This window comes from Crocuta crocuta, unplaced genomic scaffold, assembly GCF_008692635.1.
Source record: "Crocuta crocuta isolate KB4526 unplaced genomic scaffold, BGI_CrCroc_1.0 scaffold457, whole genome shotgun sequence".
Taxonomy (NCBI): Eukaryota; Metazoa; Chordata; class Mammalia; order Carnivora; family Hyaenidae; genus Crocuta; species Crocuta crocuta.
This window is the reverse complement of record NW_027531318.1, coordinates 5,171,176-5,190,285: the sequence shown is the minus strand read 5'-3', so window position 1 is coordinate 5,190,285 and position 19,110 is coordinate 5,171,176. Positions and strand designations below refer to the sequence as shown.

At 36.5% G+C, this 19,110-nt stretch overlaps 1 protein-coding gene across 1 annotated transcript in view; it reads right to left on the bottom strand.

Annotated features, from left to right (window-relative positions):
• Positions 1-19,110, bottom strand: part of ZNF438 (zinc finger protein 438) — a 180,394-nt gene that overhangs the window by 86,366 nt on the left and 74,918 nt on the right. Inside the window, exon 3 of the mRNA XM_077771775.1 lies at positions 8,532-8,609. The gene's annotated coding sequence lies outside the window, so the exon portion shown is untranslated. The remainder of the gene's footprint in view (positions 1-8,531; positions 8,610-19,110) is intronic.

The following is a 19,110-nucleotide window of genomic DNA, read 5'->3' as shown; positions in this document are numbered from 1 at the left end:
GTGATTATTCAACTGGTTTGATCCATATCCTCTCTGTGGCCAATCACTGGAGGTGTGGCCCAACAAGTTCTCTTCCTGTTGGGATTGCTAAACCAGGAAGATGACAGTCTCAAGCTGCTGGTGGTCATTTTACTGATTATATGCCTGTCTGAATAATGATGAATAAAGAAACCAGCAGAACTGAAAAAGGGTCCAGATGAGATCATTTGAGTTCCTGGCTGCAACCATGCCTGAAGCCAGATGCACCTCTGGAAACCATAGTTATATAAACAATTAAGTTCCTTTTATTTTCATAAGCTGGCTTGGGCTGGCTTTCTTTCACTTGCAACCGAAGGAGTCCTGATGAATTCATCATTTAATCAAAATGTTCCAAATTACTAACACTTGAACTATAAAACACCACTTCTTTGCCAAAAATAAACAGCCTAACTTCTTTCATTAAAATAAAATCATGATCATTAGTAACATACATGCTATGTCCCTTTTATTTGAATATTCTCATGTTTTCATGAGTAGAAGTATCTTTGAGAATGAGGCATATATATTCTCTAGTATTACAAACTCCAAAGCCACTAACCTACAGGATGATATCCTTCTAGGTACTTCAAAAAGTCTTGTCATTTCTTTAAAACTTCTTTATCAGAGCTTTCAGTTTTTAATAAAACTCGAGTTGCATGGTTATCTTATATAAAGGCTATGTGGAAAAACAAAATAATATGTCTCAAAATATTTATCCCATCAGGAGGAAAAGTTTGGTTGATAGTCAAAAAAATTATTCAGCCTCAATCTCTGACCCAGAGACTGGAAACAGGGATAATTTCAACTCAACTATTTTTGGGAAGGAGGTAGATGGTAATAACATGACTCTAAGGACACAGGTAGGGATGCTTAGAAGTCATGTGTTCCTTGGACGCTCTCCCTGGTGTAACTTCCTCATTATTACCTACAGTCCATGTGCTTGCCAATCCAATGATCACTGTCTAAGGTTCTAATTTGAAGATGTTGCCTGCATCTTTATGGATTTCGAGTACATTTAGAGGTCATGCAGGTAATCTAAAAAAAATGAGAAAGCTAAGCAGTTTTAATGTGTTACAATTACTTTATTTGCATTAAAAAGTAAATCTTACTAAAATTCAGTCTCTCTCACTCTTTTTTTATTGGTTCAAGTTCTGGGAGTTTTTCTTTTTCATGCATCATTCCTGTCTACTGTTCTTTGTTCATCCACGGTTTGTTTCATAGCATTATCATACATAATAGATTTTTGGCACTGATACTCTCTGTATGCAAAGAAACTGTGTATGAGTAAAAGCTAATAATAAATAATGATAATAACAGTTCAGTTTATTGAGCACTTAGTATGCGCCATTCACTGTTCTAAATGATTTATGTGTATTAAGTGATCTTGCACTCATTTCAACTCTTTGAGGTGGGTACCATTATCCTCGCTTTATAGATGAGGGCACGGAGACCCTAAAAGGGGTAAGCAGCCTGTCCAAGATCACATAAAAAATAAGCTGTAAATATGAATACAAGCATTCTGCCTCAAGGATCTCTGTTCTTTAACTATTACTCTGCACTCCCCAAAGAAATATGCCATCAGATTATGGTTTGACTCATGTCCAACAAAATGTTACCTTAAAGTCCTAACCTCTACTACCTATGAATGTAACCTTATTTGGAAACAGGGTTGTAAATATAATTAGGTTAAGATGATGTTATACTGCATTGGGGCGGGTCCTAATCCAATATGACAGCTATCCTTATAAGAAGAGGAAAACTTGGACACACAGGAAAGACATCCATGGGACAATGGGGCAGAGACTGGGGTTATGCTGCCATAGCTAAGGAACGCACGGGGGTACCAGAAGCTAGGACAGGCAGGAAGGAGTGTCCCCTAGAGGTCTCTGAGGGAGTATAATACCTTGATTTCAGACTTTTGGCCTCCAGAGCAGTGAGAGAATACATTTCTGTTGTTTAAAGCTACCCAGTTTATGGTACTTTGACATGACAGCCCCGGAAACCAACATACTGTCTTTCACTTGCACTGAAATATATCATCTTATCAATCTGTTATGTCCTAGTTTCATACAGATGGCAGTACGAATAACATTAACTATCTTCTGAATTCTATGTAAAGAAAATCAACAGTCAGGGGTGGGGCTGTGAGAATGGAAAAGCCTAGCCTCTCACCTAGTTGAGGTGGCTAAGCTACCCTTCAGCTCTAGCTGATCACTGTCACATGGAAAGGTAGGAATATAGTTACTAGGTCTTCAGTTTTCACAAGAACCCAGAATGTGGATTTGTGCATTATCTTAATTAAGAACAAATTAAATTAGTTACTAGTTAAAATAACACTAGTTAATAAATAACTAATTCATGTTTAAAACAAACACTGCAAACAGGACACATCTAGGGAGCAAATTTGACCATGATCTCTGCTTTGTATGTTTTCTTTACTTTCTCTGTCCACTTTCTCTGTCACTTCACTTGACCAGGCCCTAACGGGAGTCCTCCAGTCACCAGATCTAGGAAGCAGGCACAGTGTGGTGCATGAGAAGCCCTGTGGAAGCCCTGTGGAAGCCCTGTCAGCACTTGCAGGACGAGGAAACTCTCTGAGATACAGAGTGTGGCCGATGCAGAAGAGTCCTACACACTTTTGAATCTAGAACTGAACAGGTTCACTCCTCTGGATCTGTACCTGGGTACCTGGGGTCTAACATGATTCCCCTATTCTGTCAGCTGCTCTTCCTAAGGCTGTTTTNTCCTAAGGCTTTTTTTTTTTTTTTTTTTTTTTTGGTCAGTCTGATATATAGGAGACTTAGAGCTTTACTGGGTAAAGGTTTGGGGTAAGTCTAGGACATGACATTGGTATACCTCAGGCTCACTGCCACTTCATTCAGAGAGCACTGTGTTTATAACATAAGCATATTAACTTATAATCCCTAAATTTCTTATCTCTTATATGTATACTTGAACAAAGCCTAAGTGGATGGTAAGAGCTCTTAGCTGCCTTTCCGTATTCACCATCCTATAACCTATGAAAGTTGTCCTGAAACCTGGAAACATTTTTGAAAAAAAGGCTTGTGAAATCAGTTTTATAAAACATGACTTCATTACTTAGCCTTGTTAGAAAAACTTCTAAAATATAAAGAATTGTTCTGATAATGTTAATATCAGTTCTAGCCCAGTAAGTCTAAGGCTACTCCTTAGAATCTTCTGCGTCCTCCCTGGCTTCAAACACTGCTTCAGTATCTACAGGAGTTCAGACCTACTTGATAGGGTATAGAATCTAATGATTGCTGCTGTAAGTGAAAGGAAGTACTTGACATGTTGCCAGGACTCTCTCTGCTACACTGAGATATTAAATTCTGTGATGCAGTCTGGCACACTGCGGTGTTTAGGACCTGGAAAATGGACAAACATTACTTTGGAAAGTTTGTAGAGCAAAGTTAAGAAGTGAAATACCACAAAATCAGCCCAAGTTCATCTCATTTAATGTTTTGGGATTTTAAAGTTTATTTTTGCTTGAATTAAAAATATCTCAATCTTCCATTCCAAACCAATAAAATCATACTGAAATTCACTATTCACTAACTTATATCTCTCACAAAACCCCAAATGGTCAGGAAAGCCGGTTCTCTGCACATTCGACAGAGGAGGAAACTGAAGCTGAGGGCGTTAAATAACTTGTTTAAGGTTGTCAGTGACAGAGGTAAAATCCTGCACTCAAACCTCCTGCTTCTGAGTTCAATGACCTTTCTCAGAAATATATCATGCAGACTTCTAAGACCAAGCTGTTTAGCCATTAAGATAGCCAGACTTCTGATCAAAACTGCCCTTAATTTCTTTTTTTTTAATGTTTATTTTTGAGAGAGAGAGAGTGAGCGCAGGGGTGAGCAGGGGAGGGGCAGAGAGAGAGAGGGAGACACAGAATCTGAAGCAGGCTCCAGGCTCTGAGCCATTAGCAGAGACCGATACGGGGTTGGAACTCATAAACCATGAGATCATGACCTGAACCGAAGTTGGACGCTTAACTGACTGAGCCACCTAGGTGCCCCAAAACTGCCCTTGATTTCTAATGTTAGACACATCTTTCAAACCTCTGTAAATCTGAAGTTTCTCATTTGTTAAAATGGAGTTAAAATTATAAAACACATGTGAAGACCATGGCACAGAGTGGGCACTGAACAAATGTCAGTTCCCTTCTCTCTCTTTCTTCTACAAGATCCCTTAAATCTAAGCAGACCATCCATTCTCTGGTTCAACATCTGTATGGTTAGTAAAAACCTAAATTGCTATAGAAAAGTAACTCAAGGGATATGTAGATAGTGAAAATATTGATAAACTCATTGTCACAGGCAAAGAGGACCATGTATGTATGTCATGTATGATTAAAGAAGAGCCAAGAGAGCGGTTTTAAAAAAAATCCATGACGTTGAGTCCTTTTTTAAAAGGGGACAGGTCACATCAATACCTCACACCTTGAACTCATTCTCTGCCACGTAATAATTATGGCTCATTGTTTCCAAACACAAAATATTCAAACCATATCAAACAGATATATCACACTTCCAACTCAATGGAACTGTCTGAGACTCCAAATGTAGGTTATTCCAATAGCGTCCCACATTAGCCAGGAAAGAGAGTCTCTGGGATCATGTGGCTCGTCAGTGCCCAAAAGAACTTAAATGCTAACTCCTTTACAGCTCCTCTCTGCTGGCTCACTTGGATGAGAATGAAGCAGGGGCATGCATGACCAACACTAGGTGGGGATGGGCCTGAAAAAGAGGCAAGAAGTTACTCAGGCTGCAGATGTGGGCAGAAGGGAAGCATAAGCTCAGAGCTGCTAACGTCAAGAGGCATTCACAGACCTACTACCACAAAAGCTAAGCAATTAGCAAATCTGATGCTAAAAATATTAATATGCATAACATGATTTAGAATATTTCTTCCAATTTTCAACTTAGTGCTAGGGAATTATGTGCCAATAGCTGTCTTATATTTGTGACTCCAGCTCTTGGCACAATCCTGCAGAAATGGGATTGTGTTACTGCATATGTGGGTGGTTATTAAACACTTTATAATGATCATGTTAAAGGTTATATTCCTCATACACGTACCTTCACTTACTATTATGAGTTAGACGTGTACATGAGTAGACAATGGTCTCCTTCCATTAAATGCAAACTGGCTGAAATTACTGTTTAAGTTGCCAGGTTGTAAGAGAAAAGAGATCAAATTAATGAGGGTGAAGTTGTATAATCAGTTTATAAAACCAATCATGCTGAGGTCAAGGCTGACATCGCCAACTCCCACACATCTAAGTACCCTTAAAAATGTGACCTTCTCTTTTTTCCCGCCACCACTGCTCTAATTCAAGCTGTTTCTTATTTCTCTTCCATTCACATGCGGTTGATGAATCATTTATCTTGGCAAAACATGAATTCCATCATGTCACCCGTCTCAGAAACCTCTGAGGGCTTCCCACTGCTTGAGACACAAAGGCCCAACTCCAAGGCAAGGCATTCACTGCTCTCCTCAATTTGGCCCGTCCTTCTCATTCAGTGGTTCTCAACCACTCGGGGAGCTTTCAAGATAAACAGGCGTACATCTTGTGCCCCAGAAATTTTATTTATTAGTTCTGGGGAGAGATCTAGGGACTTGAATTTTTCAAAATATCTGTGGATGACTTTTATTCACTGCCAGGGTTGAACCACTGCTGTAATTTTCCCACCTATTATTTCACCCAACATGAACTAATAAACCTTCTGTCCCAGCCAGTAATGCTGATCTGTTTGTTTGTATATCCGGTTCTCCGTTCATGCTGTTAATCCAACCTAGAAGATCATTTCCTCTCTTAGCTCTTTATTTAAATTCAAATCTTTACCATTCCTCTAAGACTAACTGAAATCCCACCACTATCTTTATAACCATCCTGAATCATAATGATATCGCCATTCTGATGACCCCAAGAGCATACATTACCTTCATGAAGTACTTTATGGCAATTAATAACATATTGTTTGCACTGTGAGTGTTTTTTTCCATACTTTACTCTGTATTTCTGACTCCTGGAGGGAAAGTCAACCTTTCATACTATCTTTGGTTCTCATTCCCTAGCCCCTTGCACCTACGACAGCATTAAACATAAAGCAGACATGCACTCGTGTGGTCAAAGCTTACGACGACTAAAAAATTAAAGTCTCTAAAATTTATGAAGTGTATTCTTATAACCTGACAACATAAATTATCAACCTGAAGTGTTTTTCACGGAAAGCATCACTATATACCCACACAGAAATGATAATTGCTTGTCCACAAAATCTGATAGGATGTCAAACACAGGGTTGGTTGATGCTTATAAATGTGTTTTCCCTATAGACAGAAGTACTTTCCATGTTTATACATTCAATTCCCATAAGTTCGCAGAACAACAGAGAGCGAGAAGTAGTAAAATGTCAACACAGGACTTAAAATGACCCACTCGTGATCAAACTGCTCAAGAGCCATTTACTATTAACTACCATGGGGAAGACCACAAGAGCAAATGCTCCCTTGCCCTCAATTTAGGAAACATGAGAGTATCAGTAACCTACAGGTAAATGTCTTTTATGCAAATACTGAAACCCAAAAAGCTTTCAAAAGCTGGTGTGAGAGCATCCAATAATATGTTGAACTACATCCAGAGCTCCAGTTCAGGCCCTCCTGTGGCTTGAGCCACCCAGAAAGGTACTATTCTGCTTCTAGGGCATGGGAGATGTGACGCCACACTCAGAGCCAGAACTTCTCTGCAAACAGTGGTATGCATGGTAGCTGCCTGTGGTTAAAGTCGTACTGGTACATAGGAGTTAAATAGTCTTGGGAACACTGGCTGAGAATCTAGCCACTATTTATAACATTGTTTTTGTGGAAAAATGTTTTCCGCATTCCAAACAACAGAATTAGATATGAACTTTTGGAATACAGTTTTTTTCTTGGCTTAGGAACTGACTGAATCTTGTTATTTACACTATGGTCAGTATTTTCCTAGGATAAGATGGTAGAGTGGGGGTCTGCCAGCAGTGCAGAACAGGAATAAATAGTTGCCAGGAATATGGAGCATATGTGACTAAGGATGAAAGACAGGATGATGAAAGAAAAATCCAGGCACATTACTAACTTATTAAGCAAATACTTACCAAGGGCTATTAAGATTATGCTGAATGCCAGAGGAAACAAAAATTAGACAAGAAGTTTGATTTTATAGTCCTCACAACCTATGATGGGAGATAAGATAGACATAAACACAAATAATAAAGCTGCCTGGTAATATGTGCTATGACAGTGATAAAAACAAAATGTTAGATGAAGTCAGCAGAGAGAGACAGAGAGAGACTCAGAGCTAACGCTCTAGCTAGAGCAGTCAGTGAAAGTTCCATGGAGGAGCATGCATGTGTGCTGAGCCTTGAAGTTTGCACAAGATTTTCAACAAGCAGAGGACACAGTAAGGTGGAAGGAGAGAACATTCTAGAAAAAACACAGACTAATACAGTACACATCAAGCCACAGAGGCATGAAGAATGGTGAGAATTCAGAGAACAGGAAAGAGTCCAGTTGGCCAAGATGAAGGGTATTTTTAGGAGCTGGGCAGAGGGCTTCAAATGCCAGGCAATGGAACATGGATTCCATCCAACAGTGAATAGGGAGCCATTACAGTGTTTTAAAGTATTGCAGTTCTATATGCAGATCTATCTGGCAGTGGAATACAGGATGGAGGAAGAGTGAATGAAGACAGAAGACCACTAGGAGATAATTCTATAAGTTGATGTTGGTTAAGATGACCTTTCAAAGATAAGTTTTTGAATAAATAAACATTTAAGGTTCAAGTACTAGTTCATTATTAAATATCTCCCTTCAATGATCACAAATATATAAATCACTTAGAAAAGCCATACAAAACCTTAACAAAAACTGAAAAACATAGTTTTAGTGGATAAAACACTTTCAAAAACATTAAGCTTGAGGGGCGCCTGGGTGGCTCAATCGGTTGAGTGTCTGACTTTGGCTCAGGTCATGATCTCACGGTTTGTCGGTTCAAGCCCCACACTGGGTTCTGTGTTGACAGCTCAGAGCCTGGAGCCTGCTTCAGATTCTGTCTCCCTTTCTCTCTGCCCCTCCCCAACTCATGCTCTGTCTCTCTCTGTCTCAAAAATAAATTTAAAAAAACAACAACAATAAAAAACATTAAGCTTGACATTTAGTCAGGACCTGATGACTAGACTTGATGAAAAATAAAGGAACATTTTGAGGTGTAAATTTCATTTTTAAAATGATACCAAGAGTTTAAACATTACAATTTTAATAAGCATATGAAATTTACAAAGAAATAATCTTTCCACTATTTTTCAAGACCAATGAATTCAATATACAAGGCAACTCTAAGATATCCTGAGAAATTTGAAAGTTGAGAAAGTGTCAAAGATACTGGACTTAATTCTTTACATGTTAAATCAATCTTAAGCCAGTGTTAAAATGGGTAAGAGCAGACTTACTTGAGATGATTTGACTTAGCAAGTGTCTTCTAAACTTCAAATTTTCAGTATTGGATGAGACACGGCATTCATCTTTATCTGAAAAAAAATGTAATGGAAGTAATGAAAGAATTCATGGGTAGCTTATAGAAGACAATTAACCAATTATATGATTACACCCTAAAGACCATAATAGAGTTATATGAAGTCCTATAAAACTGACATTACTTATACTATGTATAATTTAAGAACTAAGATAAAAATGTCAAGCCATGCCCAAAGACTTCTAAAATAGGAGATATAATACATTCCCTTCATATATATTTATGTCAATCTCCTCAAAACTCTGAAAAATATATTATTAGATATTCAAGACTGATTGACACCGAATTCTTTAATTTAACCAATAATCAAGCTGTATTCAGTACTAATATCGTGGAGACCAGGGAAGGAAGAAATTGCATTGGGGTGTCTGGGTGGCTCAGCTGGTTAAGCGTCTGACTTGGGCTCAGGCCATGCTCTCATGGTTCATGGGTTCGAGCCCCGCATCGGGCTCTGTGCTGACTGCCAGCTCAGAGCCTAGAGCCTGTTTCAAATTCTGTATCTGAACTAATCTCCCTCTCTCTCTCTGACCCTCCCTTGCTCACACTGTCTCTCTCTCTTGCTCCCTCTCTCTCTCTCTCTCTGAAATAAATAAAACATTAAAAAAATTTTTTTAATTGCGTAAGAGAGTTTGTCCTCAAGAAACCCACAAACCACAAGAGGAGACAAACACAAATAACTCCATATCAAAGTAAATATAGTAAGTGCTCCAAGTGGGACAAGGTGTATGGGATTTTGGAGAGGGTTAATTACTATAGGGAAAATGTGGGAAGGCTGTGTTATGGGCTGAACTGCATCCCCCCAAAGTTCATTTAGTAACACCCTAATCTCCAGTACCTCAGAATGTGACTGTGTTTGGAGATAAGGCCCTTAAAAAGGTAATTAAGTTAAAATCAGGCTGTTAGAATGGGCCCTAATACAATGTGACTTGTGTCTTATAAGAAGAGATTAGGACACACACAGTGGAAAGACCATGTGACGACATAGCAAGAAGAGTGGAATCATCTGCAAGCCCAGAGAGAAGCCTCAGGAGAAATCAACCCTGTGGACACCTTGATCTTGGATGTCTAGTTCTAAAACAGCACATAAATTTCCATTGTTTAAGTCACCCAGTCTGTAGTATTTTGTTACACAGTCCTTGCAAACTAACATACCCCATAAAGGTGAAATTTAAATAGAGTTTTTAAAAGAGAAGGCTTTTAATAATCAGATAAAGGCAAGGTTTGGAAACAAACAACATTCTAAAAAGGAACAAAAATTACTTTATTTTAGGCATATAGGCCACAACGAAAACACAGTGTGTACATATGGGTGAGCAGGGAAGAGCCAGAGAGAGAGGGAGAGAATCCGAAACAGGGCTTGCTCCTACAAGATCATGACCTAAGTTTAGATCAAGTTGGGACACTTAACCGACTGAGCCACAGAGGTTTCCCCTAAGTCATTACATTTCTCTATTATGAGTATAGCTTGGGGGGAAGAGAAAAGCGGGACGGGGGTGGGGAAGGAGGAAAGAAGGAAAAGAAGGAGACTGATAAGCCAACAGATAAGGACTAGAATTTGGGGTTGAGATCATACCATAAAGGGACTGAATACTACATTCAGTATATGGAGTTTTATTTTACACAAAAAAGAAGCCATCAATGGTTTTGAGTAGAAAAGTTGTTTGAATTTGTATTTTAGAATGATGACTCTAGTTTTGGAGTATGAGTTACTATGAGAAGATCCCAAAGGCAGCGAGACCGTTTTGCTACTGCAATAGTCAAGATAAGAAGAAATCGGGGCAATTGCAATGGAAGTAAGAAGTTAACAATTCACTGAAGGTGTGCTTGAAAATCAGAACCAGAATAACCACTCCATCACTTATTCATGACTGAGAACACGGAACAATTATCAACATTCAGTTATAGAGTTACAAATGCAGAGGCTCTTGGGCTTCAACAGACCCTTCTTTTCAATCACAACCGTACATTGTGTGTATCAATTATTACCTTAAAAAATCAACTGATCCAAAGACTTGCTTCACTCTAATACCTGACCCTAGAACTTCAGAGCTCAACCTGTAATCAGTAAAACCCTAAACTCATTTCCTCAAAGAACATACGACTTCAGAATTATTTATATAGTCTCTCTTGCATAACAGGTCAATAAAACCATTTTCTTATCTCCCAAAAGATTTATTTATTTGAGGATGGGGATTTCCACAGAAAAAATAGATGACCATCAGTGAAGCTAAGGAAGAAGAGCAAAAGGAGGGAGGAACCCTGTCTGTCCTACCTTTTCAGGGCAGAAGGAGGACTAAGAAGTTAACAGTCACTGATGATCTCAGAAAGAAATTTCAGGAAGGCAATAAAAGAAAGCAAAACCTTCTAGTAAGGATTAAAGAAAAAGAAGAAGTTAAATTAACTGGTAAATTTTACTCTTCCAAGAAGACTGGCATACTTTGAAAGTGAAGGTGAATCTTTAACCAGATTTTTTTTATTATTGTTACTGTCTCTCTTTTTTTTTTTTTTTTTCCATTTTTAATGCTAGTAGAAGGAAGACATGGAGAGGAGGAGTGGCAAACAATGGAGCAAATACAAGAGAAGAAGGAAACAACAACTCTAGTAGAGTTAGCCATGTTAAAGAGGAGAAACAATTCTTTCTCTATGATTAGAAAGGAAGGAAGGTGGGGGAGGTGCCTGGGTAGCTCAGTCGGTTAAGCATCTAACTTCAGCTCAGGTCATGATCTCACAGTTCATGGGTTCAAGCTCTGTGTCAGGCTCTATGCTGACAGCTCAGAGCCTGAAGCCTTCTTTGGATTCTGTGTGTGTGTGTCTCTCTCTCTCTGCCCCTCCCCCTCATTCATTTTTTTCCCTCTCTCTCTCTCTCAAATAAATACACATAAAAAAAAGAAATGAAGGAAAGGATGTGTGATAAATACAAAGAAAAATTATTGTGTAAAGGGGTAAAACCGAGGGAGTTAAGATCTAATGGCAAGACCATCTATTGACATAGAGAAGTTGAAAGAGGGAAAGAGAAAGAGAGGGGAAGAAGAAAGAAATGAAGGAATGAATGAAGAAATATCTGAATTTAAGAGTTTAAGAGGGAATATAATTGCCAAAGGAGTAAGGAAAAGAGAGGTGGCTTTCAGTTTTTGAGATCTAGGAATGATTCTAGTTGACAGACTGAGCAAGTTAAAAAATAATGTCTGAGTGTCAGAAACTCAAAAACATAAATTAAGAGAAACAGATTATAAATCACATACTGTGGGCGAAGATAGCAGTTCCAGGTCTGATACAGCCACAGCTGAGGAAACTGGAGCAATGTCCCAGAAGTGAACCAATACCAAGAATTAGAGAAGAGGCAGTGTAAGAATTAGAAGAGAAAGAAATGATGCACAAAGGTGGCACACTAATCACAGAATTGACAGTGGAAAGCAAAGGAACACATCAACCATCCTTTAAAATCTCGAATTAGAGGGGCGCCTGGGTGGCTCAGTCGGTTGAGCGTCCGACTTCAGCTCAGGTCATGATCTCACAGTTCGTGAGTTCGGGCCCCATGCCGGGCTCTGTGCTTACAGCTCAGAGCCTGGAGCTTGTTTTGGATTCTGTGTCTCCCTCTCTCTCTGCCCCTCCCTCACTCATGCTGTGTTTCTCTCTGTCTCAATAATAAGAATAAACATTAAAATAAAAGAAAATCTCAAATTAGATCCATCAATAGATGAATGAATATACAACATATACTATAATTAAGAGTACACATCTTGATGAGCACTGAGTAATGGGTAAAAATGTTGAAACATTATTATATGGTAAACCTGAAACTAATAAAACACTGTATGTTAATTATACTAGAATTCAAATTTTGAAAAAATCTAGAATTGGAAGAATTCAATACTTTTTTTTGAGATGGCTGTGCAAAAAAAAAAAAAATGGCACTATCTACTAAGGGCTGGTTTAAATTTCTTGGGAGGACAGGGAAGAAGAGTTCTGGGGAAGATAAAAGTTACAAAAACTTGTCCAAAACAGACCACAGGACCCAGATGACATGAGGAACCAGAAGCAGGTCAGCAGTGGTACTACAGTTCCACAAGAACAAGGTAGGTCTCACTCCTTGGGAAAAAAAAGAGCATGATAAGAGCAGGGTTTCACTCAGGATGATAGCTAACAAAACACCATTCTGACTCTCTTTCTCTCTGCTTTATCTGTTTGGTGAGACAGTGCAAAAGACTGGCCACATATGACACCAGTCTCACCTACTCTTAGAACTTGCCTGCCCAAACACACATACATTCTCCTCTCATTCACAAGGTAAACTCAACAAGGCAAGTTAAGTCAATCTAATTGGAATAGGCAGAAGATTCCATGCAGATATAAACACATTCTTTTACCAGTTTCCACCTAAATAAAGTTGACATTTTTATTCTAAACTGAGTTATGTCTACTTCTCAAAGGGTTTAGAAGTTGGAAGAAGGGATATATGGTATAATTAACTGGCCTCTTCAAACTCCAACAAAAGGTATATAAACTAAATGAATGGAAATTAATCTTAATTATATGGAGAGTGAGTTTAGTGTAGAATCTGTCAGCCACAGTGAAGTTTTAAATATTCTAAAAACATTCAACAAAGACTTAACACTGAGACTTAATTCAGTTGAAGAACATTATTAGAGGTGGAGATTTCTAATTATGGGGTCAATGCCTTTGAAAGATATAGCACTAATAATTTTTACTTTTTTGTGTCATTTTGGTGAGTTGTATTTTTCAAGGAATTTGTTCATTTCACATAAGTTGTCACATATATTGACATGTTGTTCAGAGTATTTTATCCTTTAGATATTTCTTGGATCTCTAGTAATGTTTCCTTTTTATACCTATATTGTTAATTTGAGTTTTCTCCTTTTTTCTTAGTAGGGGCTTACATTTTATTAATATTTTCAAAGAAATTACTTTGACTTTGTTAATCTGTGTCAGTCTTCTCTAAGGAATGCCTTCTCTCTTTGTTATTTACTTCTTTCCAGTTTATTGAATGTAATTGCACTCCTTTTTCTAGGTTTTTGAAATGAAAAATTGGATTGCTGGCTTTCAACCTTTTAAACATAAACATTTAAAGCTATAGAATTCTAAGCACCACTTTAACATTGTCTCACAGCTTAGATACTAATTGTGGTTGTATTTCCTTGACCAGTGGATTATTTAAATGTATGCTGCTTATTTTCCAAACAAATTGAGGATTTAAAAAAAACTTTATTTCTAATTTAATTCCACTGCGGAACATACATGATTTCAATCCTTTAAATTTGTTAAGACTTGCTTTTTGGCTCAGCACAGTTTCTATTTTGGCAAAAGTTCCTTGTACACTTGAAAAGGATGTGTGGTCTGTAATAGTTGAGAATAATGTTCTGTAATAGCAACAGGTCAAGTTGGGTTAACAGTATTGTTAAACATTCTATAACATTACTGATTTTTTAAAATCTGCTTATTATGTCAGTGGATCAAAGAAGGTTATTAAATTCTCCAAATATGATGGTGAAATCATGATTTCTCCTTTTTATCTTGTCAATTTTAGCTTTACATATTTTGGAGTTAAATTGTTAGGAACATATAAATTTAGAACTATTCTGTCTTCCTTTTGAATTGACCCTTTTATCATCATAAAATTCTCCCTTTATCTTTCAAAAGACTTCTTGCCTTAAAGTCTACTTTATCTGATATTATATTAATAGATTAGATTTCTTTTAGTGTTTGCACAGTGTACCTTTTCTTCCCATATTCTTCTATATAATATCTCTTGTGGAAACTATATATAGTTAAGTCTTTTTTTGTTTAATGTAGTTCAAAACTTTTTGGCTTTTAGTTGGAGGACTAAACCTATTTATATGTAATCAGATACTGATACGTAAAATACCTTATTATTGGTTTTCTATTCATTCTAATCTTATTTTCTTCTTTTAATTAATAAATTTTTATTACTGCATTTTATCTCCTGTTAGTATTTTTAAAATTCCAATATAGTTATCATACAGTGTTATATTAGATTTAGGTGTACAAGATAGTTTTCCACAGAATCTGCACCAGTTTGCATTCCCAGCAACAGTGCAGGGGGGCTCCTTTTTCTCCATTTCCTCACGAACACATGTTATTTCCTATACTGTTGATTTTAGCCATTCTGACAAGTGTGAGATGATATCTTGCTGTAGTTCTGATCTGCAGTTCTCTGATAATGAGTGATATCAAGCATCTCTTCATGTGTCTCTTGGCCATCTGGATGTCTTCTTTGGAGAAATGTCTGTTCATGTCTTCTGCCCATTTTTTAACTGGATTATTTGTTTTCTGGATGTTGAGTTGTATGAGTTCTTTACAGACTTTGAATACTAACCCTTTATTGGTTATGTCATTTGCAAGTATCTTCTCCACTGCAGTGGGCTGTCTTTTAATTTTAATGATTCTTTCCTTTGCTGTGCAGAAGCTTTTTATTTTGCTACAGTCCTAATAGTCTATTTTTGTTTATATTTCCCTTGTTTTAGTAGGCATATCTAGAAAAATGTTCTACGGCCAATGGAGGCATTACTGTCATGCCTCTTCTTGGATTTTTATGGTTTTAGGTCTCACATTTAAGTGTGTACTCTATTTTAAATTTATTTTTCTGTATAGTGTAAGAAAATAATCCAGTTTCATCCTTTTGCATGTAGCTGACCAGTTGTCTGAACATTTGTTGAAGAGACTGTCTTTTTCCCATCGGATATTTCTTCCAGCTTTGTCGAAGATTAACTGACCAGACAGTTATGTGTTCACATCTTGGTCGTCTATTCTGTTACATTTATCTATCTGTTTATTTTTATGCTATTACCATACTGTTTTGATACCTACAGCTGTGTAATACAACTTGAAGTCTGGAAGGGTGATACCTTCTTTTTCAAGATTGCTTTGGCTATTCAGGTTCCTCTGTGGTTCCATATAAATTTTAGGATTGTTACTGTTAGCTCTTTGTTCAAACACCTTTATATTTTCTCATGCAATTATCATAGAGATTACAAATACTTCCTTGAATTACTACACGTGACTTTTACCATATCTTATACAAAATACTGGTTTAACTCCGTTTATACTTATCTGCAATTTTTTCTATTGTTTTCATTTAATTTATTTCTATGTATGTTTTAAGCCTGAAAGACATTGTTATTATTGCTTTAAATAGACAAAAGCTTTTATATTTACTCACATATTTATGCTTTTCATTTTTTCCCTAAAGTTCTATGGTTCCAGTTGGGATCATTTTCCTTCAGACTGAAGAGCTTTCTTTAGTATTACTGTATTATGATTCTACCTGTGCTAAAGTCTCCCACCTTTTGTCTAAAAATGTCTTTATTTTGTCTTCATTTAAAAAGTATTTTTGCTGGACATAAAGTTTCAGGTTAGCAATATTTTTCCTTTCTGCACTTAAACTTTAAACATGTCATTCCATTGTTCCCTGATTTTAATAATTTCTGTAGAACAATATGCCATCAATCTAATCATTGCTCCTTTGAAGTTACTATGGTTTCCTTCCTTGGGTTATTTTAAGATTTTCTTTTTATATCTGCTTTTCCTGAGTTTCCTTATGGAATACTTACATTTGGTTTTCTTTATATTAATATTGCTTGGAGTTCACTAAGTTTTTTTCTATTTCTTGAATCTGTGGATTGCTATCTTTCATAAACTTGGAAAATCTTTGGTCATTGTTTTTTCAAATATTGTTTTTGCTTCTTCTTTCCTCTTGGGACTCCAGTGATAAGTATATTAGATGAAATGATTCAATCCATATGTCCCTTAACCTGTTTTGTTCTTTCCATTCCTTTCCCTCCCATGCTTTAGCTTGTACATTTTCCCACTGAACTGTCCTTGAGTTTACTAAATCCAGTTGTTTATTTTTTGCTGTGCCTACTTTACTATTAAACTCAAATGCTAATTTCAGACATTACATTTTTCAGCTCTAGATTCCACCATTCTGTTGCTATTCTTTGTCTTTTCCTCTATATTTAACCACTTCTTTATTTCCTTTAATATATTCATAACTGATAAAATCCTTGTTTGATTAACTCCTATATCAGTGCCATTGGTGGATCTGATTCTATTCTCTTTTCTTTCTTGGACTGTTTGATAGATTTTTACTTTTCACATGTCATATACCTTTTAAGTGTATTCTTAATACTTTGAATTTAAGAAACATAAAACTGTGGTAAATATTATACTTTCCCAGTGAGGGGCCATCTTTTCCTCTATTAGGTAGGGTGAGGAGATCATCATTTCAATTTGATCAGTTTACTTCTGGTATAAAATGTCTCAAATATGAAATCAATTGTGTGATTTATAGCAACTGCATCCCACCACCAGGCCATATAGACTCTCTCTTAAGCACTATGAGATTATGGAAAAACTCCCCTGTATATTTCTATCTCCCTTCCTGCCCAAAGGTTTCAACTAACAACCCATGGGGAAAGCTAGAGTCATATAGCTCATGCCAGACTATATGACCATCAAAACACCAATGGTTTCTCTTTCCCCTGGTAAAGTCTTACCTCCATAGAAAGCTTAATCTTTAGCCAGTGCCCATTTTTGGCACACACTCTTAGAAAAAATGACTGTCAGTATTCTTAGTGCATACAGGCTCCTCCATTCCTGAAATCTCAGTTCATTAAGGCCTCTTTGCTTTGACAGCTCTCTGAGACCTTCAATAAATATGGCTGTGGTTAAGAGTAACACAAATATTTTACAATTTCCCCCACTGAAAAATAGGCATATATGTCCTTGAATATGGGTGACTTCTGTAATTTCCTTGACCAATAAATATGGCAAATATGACATGACACCAGTTTCTGGACCCAGACCTTAAGACACTGACGATTTTAACCTCTTATATCTTGGAATGCACTAAAATCACTGAACTGCCAAAAAAGAGAACCAACTAACCTGATCTGTTAAAAAATAGTAGAAACAGTTTTTGTTTTCATTAATTTTCTCTATTACTTGCCTGTAAATTTATCTTTTATCAATTTCTACTTATTTTCAACTTTCTACTTATTTTGGATTTTATTTTTCCATCTTCTTAAAGTGAAAGCTCAGATAATTTTAGACCTTTCTTCATTTCTCATGTTAGTATTTTAAAGCTAAACATTTTCCTCTAAGCACCACTTTAAGCTGCAGAAATATGGGTATGATGTGTTTTCATTTTCATTCAGTTCAAAAATATTTTCTTATTTTCCTTGTGATCTCTCTTTAAACCATGGTTTATTTAAAAGTATGCTGTTTCATTTCCAAATATTCTGGGGAAGAATTCTAGATATTCCACACTTATTCATTTCTAACTCAATATAGTAATAGTGAGAGAACATACTCTATACGATTTCAGCCCTTTAAAACTTTGTTTTATGACCTGACAAATGATCTACCTTGATAAAAATTCCATACACACTTGAAAAGAACATGAATTCTGTTATTATTGAGTGCAGTATTCTATAAATGTCAGTGAAGCACAACTGATTAAGTATTGTTGGAGATTTATATATTTTAATTGATATTTTGCCTATATCAATTGCTAAGAAGTATTAAAAACTAACAATAAATGTAGTTATGTCTATTTCTCCTTTCTGTTCTGTTAGTTTTTGCTTCAAATATTTTGAAGCTCCATTACTGGGCTCAAAGATATTTAGAATTATGATGTCCTTTTGATGAGTTTGTTCTATCAGTAGGAAATATCTCTCAATGTCACTAGTAATATTCCTTGATCTGAAGCCTATTGTGTTAGATATTAATATAGCCAGTCCAGTTTTCTTAATATTAGTGTTATCATGGTATATCTTTTTCAATTCTTTTAATCTGTGAGTTCATATTTGAAGAGGGTCTCTTGTAGAAAGTATGCAGTTAGCAAGTCTTGCTTTTTTTAATCTAGCCTGATGACCTCTACCTTTAAAGTATTCAGATCATTTACGCTTAATGTTATTATCTATATGGTTGAATTTGAATTAATCATCTTATTTTCTGTTTGTCCCAAACTGTTCTGTATTTATTTTTCCCTATTTTTATTTCCTTATTGGGGATTGAATATGCATTAGTATTTCATTTTATCTCTACTCTTGGCTTACTGGATATAACTGCTTCTTTTAGAGTTTTAGTGGTTGCTCTGGTGTTTAACCTTTAGACCTTTAGCGTATCACAATTTATTTATTTCTGAGAGAGCAACAGAGTGTGAGAGCACAAGCAGAGAAGGTATATATAGAGACAGGGAGACACAGAATCCTAAGTAGGCTCCAAGCTGCACAGAGCCCAATGTGGGACTCAAACTCACAAACTATGAAATCATAACCTGAGCTGAAGTTGGACACTCAACTGACTAAGCCACCCAGGTGCCCCTAACATGCCACAATTTAACTTCTAATAATTCTGTACCACTTCATGTATAATATAAGAATTTTACAAGAGAATATATCTGCTTCTTCCTTCTTGTCTTTGTGCTATTGTCATCATAGTCTAAATATGGTAAG